We start from the raw sequence: 16,550 nt of genomic DNA on the forward strand, positions 1-16,550 counted from the left end.
CCCTGACAGTCACCACTGAGGAAAGAGTCCTCGATGTGGATTTCCAGCTGGATACATCCCAAGCCTTCCCTCACCACAGTACAAGGAGGGAGCCGAGCTCACACCACTGAGCATCACTAGGGAAGTTGGATGCCCCTTGGGGGCAGGACTGCGTCTCACTCACCAGAGTATCTTCAGGGCTTGGCACAGCACCTGGCACAATGTGGGGACTCAATAGGGTTGGCCTAAAAAAATGTCCTTCGAAACCAGACCCCTTTGGAGAATTGGCCCACTTTCTTAAAAACCTTTATTTTCCTTTATTCTCTTCTTCTGTCTCTACCAGCCTCTTTGTTCTTCCTGCGCCCCAGGCCACTCTCAGCGGAGTCCCTTTGGTCTATAAAACACACGGCCACTTTAGATGTTGAGAGTCGCTTTCAGAGCCGTTGTCGAAGGGGACCCATCCTGCCCTTCACCTCTTCTCTCCAGGGGATTCCAGAAAACAAGAGAACAGGTACGTGGGAAAGAAGCCAACTGAGAATTTTTTCGAACAGCACTTAATTAGTAGCTGAGGCAGTGTCCAAAGCCCTCACCACAAGGGAGCCCCGGGAGAGCAGGATTCTGATATGAGCCTAGTTTGGAGGATGGAACGGGGGAGTAGGGTGTCCACTGTGCCTGTTTTCCTGGGACAGAGAGAGTTCCCAGGATGTTGGACTTTTCAGTGCTAAAACCCAATTGTCCCAGGCAAACCAGGACAAAACGGTCACCCTCGCCTCTTACTGCTCCATATGGAACAACAAAAGAAAGAAGTGAGGACTAGGGAGAATAAATACCTTGACCTCACCCACGCTGTTGAGACACAAGATAATATGAAAGAAAGAAATTCAGAAGCCTTTGCTGATCTTTAAGACACAGTAGCCCAGTCCGGCCTGTGTGGCTCAGTGGTTGAGCGTCAACCAGTGCATCAAGAGGTAGCCGATTCAATTCCCAGTCAGGACACATGCCCAGGTTGTGGGCCTGATCCCCAGTGGGGGGCATGCAGGAGGTAGCCAATCGATGTTCTCTCGCAACAATGTTTCTATCTCTCTCTCTCTTTCCCTTCCTCTCAAAAAAATCAATAAAGCAAAAAACATAGTAGCCCATTCACAAATTAGGTAGAGCCCCTTAAGACTAGTAAACTGATCTCTCTCGGAAGTGGAGAGCTATGAGAAAAATGGGGAGGGAGGCAGAAAGGTGCTGCGGAACCCCCCCCCCCCCAGGAATCCACTCTCAGGTGGGTCCCTTCCTTTTACCCTCCAAGAGCCCTCCCCCGCCTTTTCGAGGCTTATGCACAGACCAGCTCCACGGATGCTATCTAGTCTCAGTGATCCAAAACAATAACGAAATGGATTCTTGCAAATCATTTCTGAACCTGATTGCTTTGACTCGGTGAGCATTCTACCGAAGCAGACTTCGCTTACACGTAGGTTGTTTCACTGTGAAACAATTCCGTTCAGCAACAGTGTGTTCGATACCACTCAGAGACACCGCAATCCCCATCAACTGTCCGGGAAGGAGGAAGCAAAAACAAAAAGGCTGCTCAAAATGGAGCATGCACTCTATTTAAAACAACTTTCTGAAAACCTGATTGCGGAGGCTCTGACGGGACAGCTGGGAGCAAGCCGTCACGGCTCCCTGTTGCTGTCAGCAGACCACATATTTCGTAGCATCTCTGAAGAAATCTGAAATCAATAAGCTACCGAAAGGTTGCCGACAGATCAGATACTGTTCTATAGAAAGACGAACCCCTTTGGCAGGGAGAAATTGAAGACCTAAAGAATTAGAAGGAAAAGGCCATTTTCCACCAACACCCCACCCTGTATTCTGACGTCAGAAGATCTCAGCCCGCACCAGGGCAGTCATAAGTCCTGAGGACTCGACCAGGCTTCCAAGACTCCAGCGTCCCAGGAAAGCACAGATAGAAAGAGCGTGGGCTTGGCCAACCTGGGCCTCCAGCCATATTCATTTTGGAAAATATTTCTGACTACGAAGGAATTCCTTTCATCTGGTTAGTACTTTACAGTTTCCAGAACATTTCATGCTATCATGTCATTTGCTCACCACAAAAACACTCTGAGTTTGGCCAAACCAGTATTCTTACACGTACCCACAGCTGAGCAAAAGGAGGCATAAGTGCCCTTGGTAACTCATTCTAGAACACATGGCTACAAAGTGATGGAGCCAGGTCCAAAGCCTAAGGTTTCTCAGTGCTATTTCCCATGCTTCTTTCCTTACTCTTTGGGAATTGATCAAATTCACCCAGGATTTCCTGATATCTCCTAAGCTACCTGAAAATAATTCATATATTCTTCCCCAAAGAACCAAGTTCTCGGTTTCTTCAATAGCTGTATCTATTTACATTTTTAATGCATCAAATTTCTGTGTTAATTATTCTATGGGTTTTTGTTTTATCTCCTAAATTCATTCAATCACTGCAAGCTGTTTATTAGACACTTCCATGCTGTGTGAGGACTGACATTGGAGACACAAAAACAAGTAAGTCCCTGCCCTCACAGACCCCACAGCCCACAGCAGGGATCGGCAAACTTTCTATAAAGGGCTGATTAGTGACTATGTTAGACTTGGCGACCATACTGTCTCTGTCACAACTACTCACCTCTGCCATTGTAGAGAGAAAGAAGCCATAGACCATAGATGTGGCTGTATTCCAATAAAACTCAATTTACAAAATAAGAAGTAGGCAAAATTTGGCCCATGGGCTGCAGTTGGTCTAATCCTGACCCAGAGGGAGTGTCAAGGAAAAATAAAATAAAATAAATCTAACTGTGAAGCAATACATTAAGTGTCCTGATGCCATAAGGACTTGGCGTATGTGTTGGCAACTGCTCAACTTTCTGTATGGTTGTAGGTTAAAGTTGACTAAAGGGGACTCTTGTGAGATTTGAAAGGCAAAATCCAAACAAAGACAATTCCTTAAGGAGGCCGTGATGGTCGCACATGGAGAGGAACAATGGAGATATGTCTGGAGGGTCCCAGCATGTCTTCCCTCTGCTCTCATTCTCTATCCAGCTCACATTCCTGACTGCCAGCCCTTTGGACCGACAATGCCACCAACTTGCACACAAGGCACTGACTGGAATGTATCCTACCAAAGTGACAGGTTCCACAGACAACGCTCTTCACAGAAATAGCAATTTCTACATCTCCCTTCATGAGCACCTCCTATGGTCAGACACACATAGGATCTCAGATTTTCCTGCACGCTCCATGTCTAACCATGTCTGTGCCTCAGGCGAGCATGATGGGAGCCTGTTTCTCTGATGCTCTGACTCCTCACTTCCAGACCTTTACATCCTCAATGCCTCCCATTTTTGCATAAGAAAGGGTCCTGTGTTAAATCCCATAATCACATGCTATCATCGGTTGGGTCATGAGGGTAGAACCTTCAAGAATGGGATTGGTGCTCTTATCAAAGAGATCCCAGGGTTCCCTAGCCCCTGCAACCAGGTGAAATACAACTCGAAGTCCACAACCAGGAGGCACATACCTGACCACGCTTGCATCCTGATCTGGGGTTCCAGCCTCCAGAAAAATTAGAAATAAACTTCTGTTGTCAATAAGCAACCCGGTCTATGGTATTTTGTCATAGTAGCCCAGCTGGACTAAGACATCCTATAACTTTAATCATGGCTCTGTTTCCTAATGAAATCTGACAGATACACCTTATGAACTAAGTTGTGTTGAAGGCACAGAGGAAGAGGTGATAAAGTGATTGAGTCTTTCTCTCCATGTCTTGTCAGAGCATGGGCTGGGCAAAGTTGAGAAGACTCTGCAAAGATATTGCCTTAGGTTGGATTATCTTAGAAATGGACTCTGAGTCTCTGAGATTTGAGTGCAAGAGGTTGATTGGGGAGTGCTCCACACGGAGGTGAGAAAAGTAAAATCAGACAAGGAAAAATATAAATGCATTGTAGCTACAACTGAGATCTCAAACAACCCCACGGAAGCTCTCAAGCTGGGATGAACCTTAGGCAAGATCACAACTTTTGGTAAAGGGGACAGGCCTTTGTACCTTCACAGTGACCCTAGGAGTGAATGCTAGGAATCATCAGCAACCAACACTCCCAGTAGTGCAGTAAATAAATGACTCGATCCTGAAGGGGGCACTGTCTGTGGCAAACCACAGCATCCAGCATACAGATCAGTGGTTCTCAACCTTCCTAATGCTGTGACCCTTTAATAGAGTTCCTCACATTGTGGTGACCCCCAACCATAAAATTATTTTTGTTGTAATTTTGCTACTGTTATGAATCATCATTGGAAATATGTGTTTTCTGATGGTGTTAGGCAACCCCTGTGAAAGGGTCATTTGACCCCCAAAGGGGTCGCGACCCACAGGTTGAGAACCAATGATATAGATAATAACTTTCAAGAGGGCTTTGAAGGATAAATATGAGTTATTCACATATTAAAGATGGGAATCAAGATTTTAAAAGATGAAACAGTCAAAGCAAACTCATCTTGAAGAGAAACAACCTAAGGTATTCAGAAAACTTCCAACAGACCAAACTGTTCATGGAAAAGAAAGTAGCTAGAGGTGAGATATGTCAAGGTCAGCCTATGAAGGTCCCAATGAACCTCTTAAAAAGTATTTTCCTCCCATTCTGATTAGCATGATCTTATACCCAGAGCGAAAATATTAACAGTGTTTGAGGACGAGCAGTGAAGCAGTGGATGGGTGGTGAGGGTAAGCTGATGCATGCAGGAGGTAATAGTGAATGGAGGGCGGTAGATGGGGAAGGTGGATGTGCAATAAACAAATGGGTTTCTGGATACATGGGTGGTTAGTGCACGAGTTGATGTGTGGTGAATGAATGAATGAATGAATGAATGAGTAGGTTGATTATTGAAAGTACTGTCATTCATTTGGTCACTGCTGGGTGACCATCATTCCTCCTTAGGCCCCTGGGAGGAAAGGACTATACCTTGGGAGGAAAGAATAGCTACTGAACTAAAATCTTAGACAGAGTTCCTTAAGTACTAAATATATTGGTCATTGTGAAGCTTAGGACAGGAAGGTCCATTTGTGTCACTCATTTAGCACACCTGCCTGGCACCTATGGGCAATGAGTCTACAGTCTTTCTTTCATAAGGGCCTCGAAGGCAGAGGTTATGCCCTTACGCACTCCCCAAGAAGCAGACTCTAAGAAAAGGATTAAATATAAGTACAGTAAGTCCTCATTAAACATAGTCAATAGGTTTTTGGAACTGTGGTGAAACATATAAAGAAACCAACTTCACCACAGGCTCATTGATATAAACAAGAGTGAAGTTCCTACAGCATCTCATCAACATTATAAGGAAATGACATCGAACAAAACAACGTTGTTCAAGGACCTGCTGCACTTATTTGGGAAGGGATCCCAGGTGACCCCAGTAGGACAATGACACAGGGAAGGGAAAACAGTAAATAAAGGTCGTTTGATCAAGCCCCTCCATCTTGGTAACTGAATTTTAATCTGATGAGTAACTCTGGGAAATTGTATCAAACACATGCCTCAGAGCTATGCCATCACAAGGGTCAGGGAGTAGGAGTTTTTACACACTAACTCCTATCAGTCATTTTTAAGGGCTGCTGAGGATGTGGTAAGTGACCCTCCACTGCCTTGAAGAATACCCCCAGGCAAGAAAATACAGATACAAGCAGCTAAAAACCTCACAATCCAGCTGAAATTTCAGGGGACTCAGGCAGGACACAAACAGCAGCTTCTGCAGTCTTGTTCACTTCTGTATTAAACACCCGACAGCACTCAAATAAGTGTACATAAATAAAATAATAAATTTGAATCAATGAATGGGCTGATTTCAGACAGGGAACTAGGCAAGTGGAGAACATACCTGAGGCTGAGTTTCACACGTGTGTACGTGGTCAGCACAGCAACCTAACCACTCCACCCCCACCCCACCCAACTTTGGGGGCTGCTCCTACAGAAAAAAACTAACTTCATGTTCTCAAAATACTTTAAAAAAGTTAATTTGCTACATAACTGCAACAGTAACAGTCATCATAATAATTCTTTGTATTTAATAATACATTGGAGTCAGTGACAGTAACAATTACACCATAATGGGCTTAGCTGGCAAGGAATTCAACTTGGGTAATGTTGTATACACATACTTGGTTTTTGTTTCAATTTCCATTTCTTTCTTTTTTATGACCTAAAGATGTCGCCATCACAATTTTCCCAGAGGCCATATTCAGGAGATCAAGTCTGGAGAGGATCGGCCATTGCTGTCTCATACGCATATCATTTATACCTGCCCACCTCATGTCTTTGCCATCTAGTGTGTTCTAGTGTGATCACTGTCACCGCAATGGCTGTCCACTTCTCCTCCATTCAGTACAAACACCTAGCATTCCTAAAAGCTTTTACATGTTGACAGCTTTGTCCCTTTATAGACGCTCCTGTGATTCTTGTGGCAACCCTGGGAAATTGGTAGGTGTTGTTGCAGTAAAACTTCATAATATGGGATACATGGGGCCAAAAAATTCAATTGCATAAAACATGGAATTGCATTATTGTGACGTTGACAACTATATTACTGCTTAGTTGCTCTTCCAGTTACCTTATGGGGGTGGGAGGAGAGTTCTCCTTTATTTGATGTGTGGGAACTAGGCTTGTTGTTATAAACAACATGTGCACCAAACACGAAATGTAAAAGTCCTTTCACTGGGTGGAGAAGGATCAGCTCCAAATCCCCGCTGCATTACACTTAGTGTAGCCAGAAAAGCCACCTTTGATTCTCTAAAATGTCTCAGTGAGATAAATGTCACAGTCATTCTAGCGTTAGCTGATTTCACATGATCACAATTAACTTTTCAATGGGATTTTACTGTAATTGTTTCCATTTTTCATATGAGAAAATTGAGGCTCACAGAAGTTAAGTAATGTGCCCAAGAGAATGCCACTAGTACTTGCTTAAAGCTAGAACGAGAAGCCGAAATTAGTTTTCTACTCGGCACGTTGCCTTTTTACCTAGGCTGACTCTAACCATTCGTCACTCAGCAAATGTTTTCTCTTCTACATAATCAAGCCATTCTTATCATTTGGCTCTAGTGCCTTCTAGTCTTTCTTCCTACACACACTCTGTTTTAATATGTTTACAGTGAGATCATAGGTAGACAGTTGTAATCTTCATTCTCACTCAACATTATGCTACATTATCGGTTAGGATTAGGAGTGGCTTAAACAAGATAGAAGCATTTTTCTTTTCCTCTCAGATAAGAGAAATCTGGGGGCAGGCAATCCAGGCGGTTACAGTGGTCCCACAGTCCCCAGGGACCCAGGTCCCTCCCTTTCTGCTCTACTCTTCTAGAACTTGGCTTTCACCCCAAAGGCACCTCATGATCCAAAGGCGGCCACTGACAGTCCAGTTTTCATCTGTTAGGCTGGACGCAGGCAGAAGAAAGGAGGGAAGGAAACGGGGGTTTATCTGTCAACAGAGTTGGTTCCTTTCAATCAGATTTCCCAAAAATCTGACTCCGCACTTTGTCTCATTGGCCACAACTTAGTCACACAGACACCTCTAGCAATTTAAAAACTTTAAAAATGTATTTTAAATTGAGCTTATTGCTAGCCCAATAAAGTACGATTTTGTTGTCAGTGAAGGAGAGAATCAATCACTGATCTTTCCAACAATGCTGCATAAGAAATTGCCCCAAAACGCAGCGACTTGCACAAGCATTTCTCATCTGCGGACCTTGGGTGAATCAGGACTCGCAGAAGAGTGCCTGATCCTGCCAGGAGAGGTCAAAAGGCAGCCACTTGATGTGAGATTCCCAAACTGACCAAGTGGGAAGAGAGGCTACAGCGGAAGTGGTCTGCCCTGCGCCCGCCCAGTGGGTCAGCCTGCCTGCCTCCCGTGGGCCTCGGAGTGGAGCCAGCCTGGCACTCTCTTGAGAATTCAACTGGGAGCCAAGAAGGAGAAGCCTTGAGGGTGTGCCAAACATGGAAGGAAGATGAGGGGAACTCACCAGAGATCAGCATCACCTCTATCAGTTAACGAGGCAGCACAGTGAACAGGGCTACTACACTGAATAACTCTGGGCACACCAATCACATCCCAGTCCACAGAGAGAGTGGTAGAATCTCTACATGGCCTTCAGCACAGGCCTTCACAATACATACCAAACACATTTCTCTGAAATGTGTCTTCTCCTCTTATGACACATACGAACATATAACAGAGACATCCTTCTGTGTCAAGAGGTACAGATCTAATGATTTCCTCTTCTGAATTGTCTAATGCCCTATTATATAGATTTACTACAATATATTTAATTATTCCCATCTAGTAATGGACCTTCAGTTGCTTCCAGTTTTTTGCTGCTATTAACATTATTGTAAGAGGCATGGTCCTCCATATGTCTCCTTCATTCTTATCTCACATCATGTATAAAAATCAATACTGGGTAGGTAAAAAAAAAAAAAGTTTAAATGTAATAAAATAAAAAGTATTAGAAAAATGTGAGATGATGCTCTTATACTTTGAGGTATAGATAATCTCTGTAACACAGAACCATCCCCTGCATAGTTTAATTGTATAGAACTTCTGTATAAGCAAACATGTACAAAGTTAAAAACAAAGTGACTTGAAGCTAATGTTTGCAACACATATTACAGACTAACGGTCAAAATGTTTTATTTAAATAGCCTTTCTATACTGACTTCTAAAATGAGTAATTCGATAGAAAAATGAGCAATGGTGAATTGGTAATTCACAAAACAAGAAATACAAACAGAAAATAAGACCTATGGTCTTACTAGTGAACAAGAAAATACAAGTCAAAACAACAATAAAACATAACTTTTAACAACTTTTCAAAACTTACAAATATTGGTAACATTTATGGTCAGGGAGAAATTTGGGGCAATAACCACTCCTGTGTTTGCTGGACAGGAAGGGCATTTGTACAATTTTTTTTTGCAGGATAATTTATTTAACAACTCAGAAATCTTAGTCCTGGAAATTCATCGTAAAGAAATACAATTACTTGTGCATAGAAACACACACACACACACACACACACACACACTTACCTGCATAGCATGATTACTAGAGCATTATTTGTAGAATCAAAACAGAAAAACAAATGGAAATGACCTAATGTGACTGACCTTTAAGAAGACAATATTACAGAATACTCTTAGTCATTGAAATGGTATAGACCTATTATTAACTTGGACAAATGTCCACAATATACTTCTAGATAAAAAAAAAAAAAAAATTAAGGGCCCTGGCCGGTTTAGCTCAGCAGTTAGAGTGTCAACACATGGATCAAGGAGTTGCGGGTTCGATTCTGGTCAAGGGCATGTACCTCAGTTTTGGTTTGTCCCCTGCCCTGGTCGGGTTGTGTGGGAGGCAATCAGTCAATGTGTCTTATTCACATCGATGTCTGTGTCTCCCCCTCCCCCTCCCCCTCCCCCTCCCCCTCTCCCTCTCCCTCTTCCTCTTCCTCTCCTCTCCCTCTCCCTCTTCCTCCCTGATGATAAACAGAAAAATATCCTCAGGTGAGGATAAAAAAAATTAAAGTATAAAAAGTCTATGTAGCTTTATTCCATTTGTTTAAAAACTAATTTTGTGTGTGTATGCATAACTGTAGAAAAATTCTAGAAGGCTGTACTTTAAAGTTACTTCTATAGGAGAGGGGATGTTGACTTAGAAGACAGAGAACTGTTCTTTTATATTTCATACACTCTGTTCTTTTGAATTTGCTACACACACATATATTTTTATGGCTTAAAAAAATAAAGATGCAAAGGAGAGAAATGAAGTGGTTTTGTGCCTGCCTCTAGCACTGCTGAGCAGGAAGGGGTTTTCGTGGGGTAAACCGTGGTGTGTGGGTTCATCAGCGGGGTGAGGGTTGCGGGTTGGGGACGGAGGTGGGAAGGGTGTCCTCGTAGAGTTTGTTTGTTTCTATTGTGTAAATATTCCCACCATGTTCAATTTCAAGTGGCTCACAAAGTTCCTTAATATTTAATGTATTCGGTGGTCAATAAATCAGATTTTAAAATCATGTGTTGAACAGAACTAAACTGCCAAGGTCCTGAATAAGTAAACAAGACAGAAATTCTGCTCAGGTAGAATGGAAACATCCCGAGTGGCCGGGGCAAGTTTATCTCCGTTGTTCTCAGCACATCCCTCCCTCTGCCCAGCTCTCCGATTCACCGGCCAAGGTTTCTCAGGCTGGTGTGGTCTCATTGCAGTTTTACAAGGTCAATTACCTACCGCTTCTCTAAAGGAAGCATCACCCCTTCGCAATCGGTCGGGGGGTGGAAGGAACATCTGCCAGGAAGGGTTCCTGATTCATTCCAAGCCCAGGTAACTGAATTCCGCAGATGGTGCACAGAGGGAGAAAACCTGGGTGAACTTGCAGCCTTTACGAAATTATTTCTCCAGATGGGGAAGACACGGAGAGCCATGGTTTAGCCCCATTTCCAGGTGCTTCTCTAATCTGCAACAATTAATGAGGCACTTGGCAATTTACCTAGGAGGGAATTAGGAAGCATGCCTGGACCAGCTGGTGTGGCTCAGTGGTTGAGCACCGACCCATGCACCAAGAGGTCACCGGTTCGATTCACGGTCAGGGCACATGCCCAGGCTGAGGGCCCGATCCCCAGTGGGGGGGCATGCACGATGCAGCCAACCAATGATGTTCTCTCTCTCCCTCTCCCTTCCTCTCTCTCCAAAATGAATAAAGAAATTAAGAAGAACGCCTGCCCCAAATTTGCTCCCAGTCTAATGGCAGAAGAATCGGGGAAGAATCGGGGCACTGATGCAGAATAAGTGCCACGGCAGCCTGGCCCACCACTCACATTGCAGGGACTATAAAACCTGCCTTCCTCCTCTTCTCACCCCAGGCTCCATCCTACATGTCAAGGGCTCTCACGTGTACATCCCACCAATGTATCCAAACCCAATCCACCATCGCCCACAGCCCAAGCAGCTGCCCCTTGGCCATCCGTTGGAATGGGGTGCACACCAGCTAAGCCATCTATCCCCTACATAAAGAATCTGGGGAGAAATTGCACAGGCACTTGGAAATAGGCTAAGGCCATCTGGCGTAGAAATGTCAGCACCCTGGCTATTCAGAGAATGATCGAGAAGCAGGCTGGGGACTCTTCACCTCAGGGAAGGAGTACAGCCCACAAGGGACTTAAGAATAGTTCTCAAAAGCGTGGGACCCAGACAAGGAGCCCAATTTTCCTGGGAAGTGTTGGTAATAGGAATCGTGGAGGGAGCTAGGAAACAATGAATCCACGCTTGGCCAGCAAGGGAAGGCTTCCTGAGAGAGAGGAGCCTACACTGAGCTTTGACACAAGCATTGAGTTCAGCCAATCAGAAAGCAGTTAGGGCACTCCCAGCAAAGGAACAGTGTGTGATAGGACGGCAAGAGCTGAGATCCACTGGCATTTAAATCACTGGTACGAGGAGTCTGTGCCTGTTTGTGTCCCCAAATCAGAGAGATGTTACCATCCTTCACCCCCGAACGCTAAGAGCAGAGATGGACAATTTAGTTGGATCCACTCACAGAAGAGTGATGATGGGTTTTCTAAACAGGTAGATGGAGCAAATTCTAAAGCCAGTGACCTTGAGTCTCTGTTTGCCATGCTGACCAGTGGTTTAACTGAAGTCTCCCAACCTTGCCTCCAAGCAGTCCCAAACCCTTTGCTCTCCTCCCTCCACCTCCTCCACTGTTCACTGCTCTGTCTGGGGAAACCCACTAAAACCAGAAAAGAATGGAAAAGGAATCAGTGCCAATGTGTTAACTGGGTAATGAATTAGCAGATAATCCATTTACATTTTTAATTTACATTTCAATGGGGCCCTTTAAAGCCTTAATTTAACTTAAAAGTGTGATTGAGGAAGAAATTTTCAGGATGTAATAAGGACCCTGGGGAAGATGTGGAAGGTCTTGTAGGGTCCCTACGGGAAAGTCCTGCACCTGCTGGTCACTTTTCAATACCTAACTCAGGGGCTGGTAAACTTTTCCTGTAAAGAGCCAGAGATCCAATATTTTACGTATTGTGGGCCATGTGATCCCTGCCACAAATACTCAACTCTCCATTGTAGTTCAAGAGCAACCAGGGACAAAATGCAATTAGATGAGCAAATAAGTGAGTGAGTGAATCTGTTCCAATAAAACTGTTTACAAAACACGTGGCAGTCCAGAGTCTGCTGCCACCTGCTCTAATGTTAACTTTCCCTCCTTCCCTCTTCTCACTACTTCAGAGACACATGGCCCTGCTTCTCAGAAACACTACAGGCGGTCCGTGAAACTCTGCCGGGGGAATCATCACTGATCGACATTACTGACTTGGGTAAGCCCAGTCCTGTGGTCAGATGGGGCCTATCATGCTAACTAGACATCGTATGTCCATGTTCTACTTTCTTATTTCTGAAGGACAATCACGTACATTATTTCATATGTTGATCTTCATTCTTAGCCCTGCCACTTGGGAAAGATAGCTTAGTGGTTAAAAAAAAGATCAGGGGTTCTGGAGTTAGACTAGCAAGGGTTGTGTTAATCAGGATAGATTAGTTATGCTATAGTAACAATTGACCCCCAAATTTCCATGTTAAAAAAGAAGGTTTATTTCTTGCTTATGCAATGTGTTAGGCTAGGTGGCTCTGCTCCACGCAGTTACTCAGGAACCCAGGCTAATAGATCCTCCACCACATGGAACAATCCTAAGCACAGCAGTAAGAAGAGAAGGAACTTGGAAACTTCACATACACTCTATGCTTCAGCTCAGCAGTGACACATATTACTTCTGCTTACAGCCCATTGTCCATAAGTGATCACATGTTCTCAACTAACTGCAAGGGACTCTGGGAGATATCAGAGAGCAGATGGAATGTTTGATGAGCACGACTAGCTCTGCCCCAGGTGGCCTATGACCTTGGACAAGGTATTAATCTATTCTGTGCGTCATTAGCCTCCAAGGTAAAGCAGGAATAACAATAGTCTCTGAAATTATTGTGGTCATAAAAATGGATAATATGAGTTTAAATCACAGTGCTAGGCACATAGTAAGCATTCAGCAAAAGTCAGATATTACTTTTATTATTACTAACTACATGATGGGGGGGAAATGCTTTGTCCCTCTGGGTCTGTGTTCCCTCATCTACAAATCAGGCATGCCAGTAATACTGTTTAGGATAGCAATTAAATTAAATGGCACAATACAGTACATCAAAAGATCTTAGCACTGTGCCTAGCATACAATAAGCAGCTAATAAAAGGCATTTCTCTTTACTGTATGTGATCATGAATTGATCATTCTTTTCAGTTCTGGTTGCAAAGGGCTTGTTTGTGAGTTTAATGGGCTGTGAAACCATTTAAAATGCTGACCAATAGAAACTCAAACACAGAGTGTTTCAAAACAGAAGTGATTTTAGAGATCCTCTCTTTCCAGAAGCAACTACATTTTCACAGACATCGTGTTATATAGATAAGGTGCTCTGTTGTTCTTTCAGCAACTTAGTTGTGTTTGGAACTACATTTCCCAAAACCCCTTTTCTTGTGTGGTCTGGGTTCGAGTTGCCCAAAGCGAAGTTGCCTGAGATTTGAACCTGGAACAGAAGAAGCAGGCGTTGTGCTCCGGAGTTCGGGGTGGTGGGAGGTGCTGAAATGGGGACATGAGGTGCTTTGGGTTCCAATGTGTGGGGATCTTCCCGCTGCACCCCGCTTTCCTTCCACACTGCCCGACGCGCAGCAGTGGCTCAGGCCACCAGCACTGCCAGCTCCGGCGACAGCCGGGGACAGCCCAGAGCCTCGGGGAACCAGCAGCCAGCCCTGCAGAACAGCTTCCACACTCTCCTGGAAGCTCTGACTCATCGCCCGCACCAGTTCTGACGGTTATGGGGTGAACGGGATCCCCTCAACACGGATACGTTTGAGTCCTAACCCCTAGGACCTCAGCATGTGGCCATACAGGGGTGGACAATAGTAGGTTAAATTACCAGCCATCAGTACCTACAAGATCGATCATAAGTAAGAATACAAAATAATAACAAGAAGAAGAAGACAACTAACACAAATAAAAAATACAATAATTAATAATTAAATAAATAACAATACAAGAATAAATCAATTCTTGCACGTACTCGGAACTGTAAACCTACTTTTACCCATCCCTGTATTTGGAGATCAGGCCTTGAAAGGCATTAAGTAAGGTGAGATGACATCACGTGCCAGGCCCTGAGCCAACAGGACTGGTGTCCTAACAAGAGAGGAGATCTGGACACAGACACACCGAGGAAAGACCCTGTGGGAAGCCAGAGAAAGACGCTGCCTACGAGCCAAAGTGAGCGCCCTTGAAAGAAACGATCCCCCTGACACCTTGATCTCGGGCTTCTAGCCCCAGAATGTTAAGAAAATGCGTCTCTGTTGTTGAAGCTAGCCAGTCTATGGTTCTTGGTACCCCCCCAGCAAACTAATACATGACCTTTCCCTGATCCTTCACGTTTTAGATGTGACCTTTCCTTCTCTAGGACGCCCCACAACTGAGTAAGGTCTAATTCTTGTAATAAGTTTCTTAAGCCTTAATACTCACCGTGGTTCTGCTTTCCAGATTGAACCCAGGTGTGTGCATGTAGTGACTAAGAACATGGCCCATAGATATTAACAAAATCTCTAATTTTCCTCTGTGTGATCATTGGGCTATTACTTAACCACTGTCTCAGTCACCCTATCTGGAAAATGGGATGATAATAGTACCCTCTCCCTTTACGGAGCTGCAGTAAGTAAGTTACTACAAATAAAAGATTTAGTATAATCCTACCAAAAAGATAACACTTAATCATTAGTCATTATTGGTTAATATTATGATTTTGATTATTATTTGCTGTCCAGCCAAGAACTAAAACACTGACTCGGAAGTTTCTGTTTCCCTGCCCTGGTTTGTGGTATAGGTTTATCTCCTTTCCTAGAATGTAATATCGGGGTGGGGGAGGGTATCTATTTTTATGATTTTATAACTTTTCTTGCTTTCTTCCACCGGAAACCTTCATCCTCCTGTAGCAAGAGGCCCATGACTATCTCAGATGGGATGCTGGTCAAGTGAGGACGAGAGTCCCATGTGGTCTGAGGATGGCTTCAGGTCTGGGGGAGCTGGCCTCCAAGAGGGGTCCCAGGAATCCTGCCTCTTGGTGTTTAGACCGCTGTGCAGTCCACTCTCACAGTAGTAGCACTGACTTGTATAACCTGTAGGACGCTGGGAAATGATGAGAGTAATTTCCAAGGCTAAGTCAGAAAAGAAAGCGAGGCTTCTGCCATGCTCTCTTGAATCATTCATTTTAGGGGAAACCAGCCCCCATGTCATGAGGAAGCTCAGGCAGCCGTATGAAGAGGTTCACAATGGCGAAGAACTGAGGCCGCTCCCAAACGTGTGAGTGAGCCACCTGGGAAGCAGATCCTCCAGCCCCAAGGAGCCTTCAAAAGATGTCAGTCTTGCCCTGGCTGGTTTGGCTCAGAAGTTAGAGCGTCTGCCCCTGGACCTGAGAGTCTCAGGTTCGGTTCCCGGTAAGGGCACGTACCTCGGTTGTAGTTCGTCCCTGGCCCCGGTTGGGGTCGTGTGGGTGGCAGCCACTCGATGTGTCTCTCTCACATCGATGTTTCTCTCTCACTCTTCCTCCCTCTCTCCCTCTCACTCTATCTGAAGATAAATGCAAAAATGTCCTCTGGCAAGGATAAAAAAAAAAAAAAGATGTCAGTCTTGATTATAATATCTCATGAGAGATTCCAAGGGAGACTGTTCAGATAAATCACTTCCAAATCTCTGACCCACAGAAACTAAGTTAAATAGTTACTGTAATTTGTTACATAGAAAAAGAAAAGTAACTTACCACCTAAAAGAAGACTAGCCTTGTTTCATCAACCATGGTAATAAATATTTGCATTATGTACCAAGTCTAACTACCTGCCCGGTTCTGTGTTGAGTACCTCGCAAACATCTTGTGTAATCCTCATAACCACCTTATCTGAGAAATGATTGAATTAGGTTTCTACTAATGATTAGCCTTCATTTTTCAAATAAGAAATCTGAGGCCTAAAAAAGCAACTGACTTGCTCAACCAGCTAGTTGGCAGTGCAGCCAAGACTTGCCCCACAGGTCCAGACTTATCACTGGGGATCTCTCCACCGATGCCCTGTTATGTCTCTGGCAGAGCTCACTGAGATCCCGTACATAGTACCTGTCGGTTTCCTGAAAAGCAGGGATACAAGGCTCCTTCCCCAGGTGCACCTCTTGACCTGAATGATGCATACATCCCAGCTTCCTACAGGCTGGCTGCAGCCTCCCCTAGACAGGTGAGGGCACCGAGCCAGGCACAGGCTGGTGGTGTTGACACGCCCAAGACAACTGCAGTCCAAGCGCCCACAGTGCCTTCCGCATCCCTGCACTCGGATTTCCCTCTGGCTTGCTCCTCTTACTCCCGGGGAAAGGGATTAGGGGATTGCTTTAAGAGCAATGTACACTTCTCTGCTGTTCTTCAGTGGAGGATATATT

The sequence above is a fragment of the Molossus molossus genome, unplaced genomic scaffold, assembly GCF_014108415.1.
Source record: "Molossus molossus isolate mMolMol1 unplaced genomic scaffold, mMolMol1.p scaffold_m16_p_18, whole genome shotgun sequence".
NCBI classification, from domain to species: Eukaryota; Metazoa; Chordata; class Mammalia; order Chiroptera; family Molossidae; genus Molossus; species Molossus molossus.